The sequence below is a fragment of the Penaeus chinensis genome, chromosome 39 (assembly GCF_019202785.1).
Source record: "Penaeus chinensis breed Huanghai No. 1 chromosome 39, ASM1920278v2, whole genome shotgun sequence".
Taxonomy (NCBI): domain Eukaryota; kingdom Metazoa; phylum Arthropoda; class Malacostraca; order Decapoda; family Penaeidae; genus Penaeus; species Penaeus chinensis.
This window is the reverse complement of record NC_061857.1, coordinates 17,243,322-17,253,321: the sequence shown is the minus strand read 5'-3', so window position 1 is coordinate 17,253,321 and position 10,000 is coordinate 17,243,322.

Sequence of the window (10,000 nt, the reverse complement as noted above, 5' to 3'; positions counted from 1 at the left end):
TGCCATCTCCTACCGCCCAATTGCGTTGACAAATTGCTTATGCAAGGTCATGGAATGAATTGTTAACATTTTTTTAATTCCAGTAATTTGCTAGCTGACGAGCAATGGGGCTTCCGAAAGGAACGCCAAACTCTCGATCAACTAATAAAGCTGGACAGTCTTATGCAAGAGTTAATTGCCAATTTTTTATTTTTTTTATTTCAGTATTTTTAGATATAGAAAAAACCTACGAGATGACATGGCGATATGGCCTACTCAGAAAACTTTGCTTTTGGATTACGTGGAAACTTGCATTGTTTTATTCAAAATTTCCTTTCTTACAGAACATTCTCTGTCAAACTTTTTTTCCGACAATGTCACTTTTCGGACATTTTTGTCCAGGCAAACGGGGTCCCACAAGGAAGTGTCATGTCGCCAACATTATTTCTATGTATGATTAATGACATCCTACCAGCTTCACCTCGGAATCTTAAATACTCACTGTACGCCGATGATTGTGCATTATGGCATTCCAGCAATAATGCAGAATTCTTGGCAAATCGCATCCAACTGACACTGGATATGATTCATAACCGGGGCTTCCAGTGGGGTTTTAAGGTTTCTACAAGAAAGAGTATAGGAATCTTTTTTTTTTTTTTTTTTTTTTTTTTTTTTTACATAGAAAGATGCCAAAATCAGACTAACTTTAGATAACCACCCAATACCTATTCAAAATTCTGCTAGATTTCTTGGTCTATTCTTTGATAGTAGACTCAATTGGAAAGGCCACATTGGTCAGTTAAATAATAGATGTCAAAAAACACTAAATTTGTTAAAGTGCATTGCTGGAAATCGTGTATGGCTCGACATCAAACTTGACTTTGAAAGGATTGGATGCTGTGCAGAATACTTGTTTACGTGTGTGTCTTGGAGCCCTAAAGTGTTCTCGGATCGAGCATATTGAGGTGGAGTCAGGAGTACCTCCGCTCCGACTCAGACGCGGCCAACTAGCCCTAACCTATGCCGCTAAGGTGGCTCGATACCCGAGCCATCCTAATGGCATTGGAGGTATTAGTCCCTTTGCCATATACATATACATACATATATATGTATATATATACATATATACATACATGTATATACATATATGTGTATATATACATATATACATACATATATATGTATATAAATACATATATACATACATATATGTGTATATATATTTACATATATACATACATATATGTGTATATATATTTACATATACACATATATAGATATGTACACATACATTTTTTTATATACATATATATACATATATATTTAAATAAATGTATGTGTACACACACACACACATATACATATATGTATATATATGTATATGTATAAATATATATATATATATATATACATATACACACATATTCATTCGTATGTGTGTGTGTGTGTGTGTGTGTGTGCGTGTGCGTGTATGTGTGTGTGTGTACATACATGTATGTGTGTGTATATAAGTAAATATTTGTGTATATATGTATGTATATAAATATAGATACATATATATATATATATATATATTTATATAGACACATATAGATATGTACACATACATGTATATACATATAAATAAATAATATATGTTTGTAAATATGTATATTCATATAAGTATATAAATATATATATTTACATATGTATAAATATATATACAAACATATACATACGTGTATATATACATATATATTCATATATATATGTATAAATATACACATACATATTTACATATACACATATAAATATGTACACATACATCTGTATGCATATATGTATATATATACATATATATATATACATGTATATGTATACGTATATATATACATATATATTTGAGTAAATATGTGGGTATATATACATATTCATATATACACATACATACACACATATACATCCTCATATGTATATATATGTAAATATATATGTTTATATGTATATATATGTATATATGTACATATATACATATACACAAATATACATATATATAAATAAATATATATATATATATATATATTTGAATATGTATATATACATACACACATATACCGATTTATACATATATATGTATATACATGTATAAATATATATATACATATATATAAATATATAGGTATACATCACACATATATACCTATGTATGTGTGTATTTATATATATATATATATATATATATATATATATATATATATATGTATATATATATACATATATATATACATATATGTTTGAATATATATTTGCACATATGTATATATTTAAATATATATATATATATATATATATTCATATATCTATATATATTTATCTATCTATCTATCTATTTATATATATACACTCACATTTACATACACACAGACATATCTATATATGATCATATATATATATATATATATATATATATATATATATATATATATATATATATTCATAGACATATATATATATATATATATATATATATATATATATATATTCATAGACATATATATATATATATATATATATATATATATATATATATATTCATAGACATATATATATATATATATATATATATATCCAGATATATATGTATATATATATGTATATATGTATATATATATATATATGTATAAATATATGTATATATACACATACATATATTTGTGTGTATATATATATACATAAATATATGTATATAAACATAAATATATGTGTATATATACATAAATATATGTGTATATACATAAATATATGTACATTTATATTATCAAAGTATTACGAATTTTACGAAAGTTCATTTGCATAGTAATATGAATATGTAAAGACGTTTAATTCGGTTTCGAGAAGGGTTTCGTAAAAAAAAGTTATCGTAGGCATGTGCATAGGCTTACTCGGAAGTTCGCACTACTCACTTGCCGAGGTAATGTTGTTTCACGGGTTGATGTTTTGGATTTAAAAGTAACTATTTAACTGAGGGATAATGAGTTATAAAAAAGGGTGACATATGGTTGTGGTTTCGGTTGACAGGGGTCTCAAGTGGTGAGGCATATATAGCCACTTGGGAATGAACTGTTTCGGCGTTGTATATGTAAGATTTACGCAAATAAAGAGAAAAAAAGGTTACTAGATTTTATTTTCAACCCAGAATGGTAATTCTATGACAATGTACATCCTAGGCCTTCACAGCAGCGACCTTGCCAGGGCGAAGGAGAGAAAGATGGAAAATTAAAGCAGAGAATATATAAGCTAGATGTAGAACGAGAAAGTAAAATTAGAGAATGAGTTAGAACTGGTTCGCCTAAATAACCCATGTGTACCAGAGGTTCGTTGTGAAGTAGAAAGAGCGGTAAGGCCTAATCTACCGATATACACTTCGGGGGAAGATATCGCGAACCATTTAATGAGGTTCGAGCGAGTGGCGGCGCTGCTGAATGTTGGCGCTGACACATACGCAGTCCGATTGGGGAGTCCGATAAGCGAAGTTGAGCCTCGCCCGGGCTATGCCCATAGAGGGAGCCCGGGCTATGCCCATAGAGGGAGCCCGGCCTGTGTCGACGAATGCTGACTCGCTAACGTGTGTCAGCTGGTGCTGACTCGGCTTAGTCATTACCCGCCGTGGTGCCCAATCACAGCAATACCCTCCAGGCGACAGTTGCAACTTCTCGCGCCTGGGTGGGGCGCGAACCGCCGACCCCTCGGATGCGAGGCCGACATGTTACCACTGTACTAGCCTGGAGGCTATTGGGAAGTCTCCTAATAGGTAAAGATATCTATACTTCACTCTCACCTGAAATAACAAGTGAGTATGGACATCATAAAAGGGCTCTTTTAAAACGGTTTAGTAAAACCCCAAACGGATACAGGAACGACTTCAGGCAGTCGAACATAAGGGGTGGAGAAACTTTTCAACAATTTGCTGTACAGTTAGGCCGACTGTTTGATTTGTGGATAGATTCGGGCAATGTAGATATGGGTTATGATTTCCTTCTTTCACTTATGATCCTAGAGCAGTTTATCGCTTCTCTCCCATCAGAAATTTGGATGTTTCTTAAAGAACATAATGTATCCAATTTAGATGAAACAGACAACTGGGTGAAGCTTCAGTTCACAATACTTATCCGAAGTCAGAGTGGGCTACAGATAAAGGTAAGAGGAATGTCATTATCAGACCACCTATTACCCAGCTCCCCGACAACACTAATGTAAAGAAAGATTCGTCAAGGTTTCAGTGTCATTATTGCGGAGAACTCGGTCACATCTGGTTTCCCAGAAGCCTTACTGCTTAAAGAAATAGATTGCATCTCGGTAGCAGAAGCACTATTACTTATATTCTCTCCTGTAGGCATCCCTCGTGAAATACTCTCAGATAGAGGCACACAGTTCACGTCTCAGTTAATGTTAGAACTACACAATCTACTGGGACTGAAATCCGCCTTACCACCCTACCTGTAACGGGAGAATTGAACGCCTTCATGTGTCGCAGTGTTAAAAGATTTGTGAGAAGATAAAAATGCTAATGAAGACGAACGAATGTCTTTTTAGTAAAATTATGGAGTGTGCTAAGGTTGCTGCTGAAAATGCAGACATCAGTGCTGGCAGATTCCAAGGTCAGGGAAGAGATTTTAGTACTTTTCCTTGATAATATTAGTAGACTGTTAATGTCATGAAGTAGGCCTTATAAAGTACTAGAACGATGTAACAAAGTTGACTGTCTTATCAACGAGAGGCACAAATCAAAATTACATACCTAAGAAATATCATCGAAGAGCCCAGACGAGAAACATAAAAATGAGGAAGAGGAGGAGAGTTTGGTCAACAACTGTAGTAATGTGGGTATAATTTTGCGTGATGGAATATGTTGACACGGACGATCAATACCTATTACGTCTGATGGGCGGCATGAAGATGTATGGGAAGATTGGGACAGTGTAGGACCTTACTTGAATCCTTGTTTGGAGGAAGAACTGGCCCTTTGATTTCATACCCTGATTGACCTGGGTTTGAGTCCTGGTCAGGGAGAGTTGTTACTTATCGACATCAATGCGGCATTACATTATATCGCATATATATATATATATATATATATATATATATATATATGTACATATATACATTTGCATATATGTATTTGCAAATACATACATATATATATATATATATATGTATACAACTATGTATATGCATATATGTATATCATCATCAAGGCGTTAATGCCGACGAGGGCGATTCCAACCTCAAGAGTCCCTCAAGGCAAGTCTCTAGGCAGGCCCTCGACCCATCTGTAACTCCTCGCGACAGGTCTGGTCGAGCTGCCCAAGCTATGACCTCATAGGTTGTCCCACGGGCCTTCTCCACCTAGGATTGTCTCGCAGGGAGACAACCTGATGGGCAGGGTCATCCACAGGGAAACGAGCTAGGTGCCCATATACCTTAAGTGGGCAATCCCGGATTATGCAAGTAACAGTATCACGGTGTAGCTGTCAGTTAGACACATGGTCCTGCAAAATGTACCCAATGATCCAGCAAAGATATCTGTTACAAAAGGCCTTAAGACGAGAATCCTAGGCACTAGATAGCATCCAGGTTTCGCTTCCATAGAGCAAAACTGGCAGTATCAAGGCCTTGAAGACATGGAGATTGGTCCTTCTGCATAGGAACCGACAACCCCAAATGCTCTTCATGGCTGCTGCTGCCAGATAAATCCGTCTACTGACTTCTTGGTCTGACAGCCCAGAGATATGGACTATGTTACCAATGTATGCAAAGCTCTCTGTGACTTCAAGATCCTCATCGCAAGCATGGATCGACTGACGGGTTCCTCTAACAGGCCTCTAAAGCTTTGAATGTTGGTCTTGGTCCAGGAGACCTCTAGGCCCAAGGGCTTCGCCTCATTGCTAAATGCATCAAGAGCTGCCACAAACGGATTTCAGAGACTCAGATAGGATAGCAACATCATTGGCACAGTCAAGGTCAGAGACCTTGATATTGCCCAGTGTTGCTCCACACTGAATTTGGATAGTAGCTCTGCCCATTATGCAGTCCATGCAAGTGTTGAAAAGTGTTGCGCCCACCACACTTTACAGCACTTTCAGTACTGGTAGATAGGCTTCCTATTAGGCCAATAATCTGTGTCAGAATTCCCCCAAGTCTCAGAATCTTCCATAATGATTCTCGATGTACCGAGTCAAACGCCTTCATGTAATACGACCTTCAAATAGATGAGCCAGTGCCATACACTGGCTCTCCAGGTATGACTCTACCCTGTTAAACCACCACAGCAAGAAAAACTTACCAAATATGGCAAATCTTAAAGAAAATTAGCCAGCTCATTCAACTTGCCCGCTGATGTTCCAATAATATTTCGGCCGTGCTCCACACCAAAACAAAAAACCCGCACACATTAAAATCCTTGCAGCGAGTTTATTATGTTGGCTGCTTCAGGTATACCTTCCGAGATATCTATGTAACATAGTGCGTAACCAAGTATTGAATTAGCATAAAAAATCGCTTAAGGATAATTTACAAATTCTATTTTTACGAACATCCCTATCTCCTCATTTGTCTCTACCTCTGTGTCTCATCACATCTCCTGCCGTTAACTAATTTCCACAGCGAACAAGAAAGAACCCTAACTGCACTACCGCTACTCATCCCCACAACCTAGCATCCTCACCATCATTGAGAACGATATACAGTCCATCTCTGTAGAAGGTAAAGTAATTGTCAGTACCATTGTCAAAGCTATGCAGGTCATGTCAGATAGTAAAGACCAGTGTATCGAACAACTGAAAAAGAAAATAGAAGCACTAGAAAATAGGGTCCTCCAATTAGAAAACCAACTTAATGATGTGAACCATTATGAAAGAATAGACACGATTTTAGACAGTGGGCCAACCCTGGCTTTAGAAAATTCAAATGAAAACTAAAGTAGTTGTCAGGGATATAAAGGAAAACCTGAAAAATTAACACATCTCACTCAGACATAAATATGGCACATATGATAGGAAATAAGACAGTACAGAATACAGCTTGACCTATTATTGTAAAATTACAAAGTCTCACCCAAAGGCGTGTAGCCCTCTTTAAATCTATCTGGAATATTAGGAAACAGCATAGAGAATTGTTTCAACAATTCTACACTAAGGATGGGAAAATCTGCATAAAACTTAAATATTCAAATCCAAAACATATTATCACCAATGATGAAACACTAAGTGAACTTCTAAATAATTTCCCTATCTTGAGAGAAACACCAAATGATTAACTGTTCTTGAACATACAGATCATATTTCCTCTGCTATTATTTCTAGCAATACTAATACTTGCAATAATGGAACTATTATATTTAGCTATATTATTTACATCTATCAGTCTTGTATATTTACGATCTATTATTATGCTACTGCGATTTACTATTCCTATATATATTTAGATTCCAACTGCCACTACTACTACTATTTTTATACCCACTATTGCTCCATCATCTTTGTTATCATAATTACTACTACTACTGTTACTGCTTCTGCTACTACTGTTTTGATGACTTCTACTACTATTACTGTTACTACTGCTACTACTACTTTTACTACTATTTATACTATACTACTGCCTGCTACAGCTACTACTATTACTGCTACTACTTCTTCTACTACAATTTTTATGACTAATACTACTTCTTCTACTATTATTTTTATGACTACTACTACTTCTACTACTATTTTTATGACTACTACTACTATTTTTTATGACTACTACTACTACTACTACTATTTTTCATAACTACTACTACTACTAGTTTTATTATTACTACTACTACTGCTTCTACTACTACTACTATTACTACTATCTTTAATATCTTTTCTACTGCTGCCTGCAACTACTTTTACTACAATCGCTACTTCTACTACTATTATTTGTATGACTACTATTACTTCTACTACTACTATTATTTGTATGACTACTATTACTTCTACTACTACTATTATTTGTATGACTACTATTACTTCTACTACTACTACTATTGTTATTACTCTTACTACTCTTGTTATTATGACTACTACTTCTACTACTACTACTATTACTACTATTTCTACTGTCTCTACTATTACAACTAATATTACTACTATTTCTACTGTCTCTACTACTGCTGCCTGCAACTGCTACTACTACTGCTGTTACTACACCTATTACTACAATTTATACGATTACTATCACTGCTACTACTACTTCTGTTACAACTATTTATACTATTTATCCTGTTGCTACTACTGCTGCCTGCTACTACTACTACTGTCACTACTATTGCTACTACTACTTCTGTTACTCCTGCTACTATTATTACTACAACAGCTTCTACTTCTGCTATTACTACTATTACTGCTACTAACGCTAACCAATATCACTCTACTCTTACTTTTATACTGTTACTACTACCCCAACTACTGCTGCTGCTACTGCCACTACTAATACTACTACTTATCCTACTACTTAATATTTTTTATTGCTTTATTGAAATGTACAAATATATTGTATCTTAGGACACCCAACTTAAATAGGCAAAGACACTGTATATTGTGAATATGCTATGCCAAAAATTCAATTCACTCTAACATAAAGTTGACGTTCTTGAACAACGCCTTACCATAGAGTTAAGTTGATGTTATTCTCTACACCCCCTTTTTCTCTCTCTTTTCGAAATAGCATTTTTCCTTTCACGTTGCTTTCTATATTTATGTATAAGCTGCCAAACACCTGATGAAGAAACTCGATAGATCTCTTTTTGATGACATAACTCGTGATGAAGAGAATACGACCTTGATACAATTAACAAAATCGGCCGTCAATCTAACGTCAGCTCTTTGTCTTGGTACTTCAATATCGGAAAATATACTTTTGTAGTAGAATCTATGAGGAATAACTACTTTAATATTTTACATATAAATATAAGGTCAATTAAAAAAAAAAACTTCAACACCTTAAAAACGCTCCTAAATTGCCTACCTAAACCTCCTGATTTACTGGCAGTCACAGAAACTTAAGGGAATCTACTAAACACCTTTATGCATTAGATGGATACGACTCCCACTACTTAGTCAGAACACAGAGAACATGGTGGAATCACAGTCTTCATCAAGAATTAATATTTTGCAGAATGTTTAAATCAATACTGCTTCATTAATGATAATATTGAATTATTTCCCCTCCGAGTTAAACAATCTAATACATAATCTAATAAACAATCTAATATATAATCTCAATTATTTATAGGCCTCATAGCAAACATGTAGACGTAAATGAGTTTACAACTATTATAATTCAATTACTATCCAATGTCACATTTAGGCGCAATAAATAAATTTGCATTGGTGACTTTAATATCAATCTGCTGGATCATATAACCCATCCTCCCATAAATATATTCTTGAATGCTATGCAGGCTTTAAACTACTTCCCTAATATATCCCGCCCTACAAGATTTCCAGACAGTCCTGATCTTGGCCAATCATCTCTGTTAGATCAAATATGAACTAACTTTACACCATCCTCTAACTCAGGCATTATAATCTGCAGCCTGTCTGATCATTTACCCATATTCATTAACATAGTTAAACATAAGATTAGTTTTAGTATACAAACCACTTCGAACCACACTCTCTTTACCAGAGAGTTAGCATCAGTACATTGGAATGATCTTTGATTACCGATTTTGAACAATAACTTTGATATCTTTCTAAACACAGTGAATATTCTATATAATAAATGCTATCCTTTAAATACTAAGTATATTTCTACCAAGAGGCTGTTAAATCCTTGGATCACAAGTGGTATACTGAACTCAATAAAACACAAATGCAACCTCTTTAAGGTGCACAAATTAGGACTTATAACGCACCATTACCGCAATAATTTAACTCAAATCATCCGAGAGGCTAAATCAAGCTACTACCGTTCATTTTTTCAGCAGCTTTAGAAACAGCTTTAGAGATCAAGA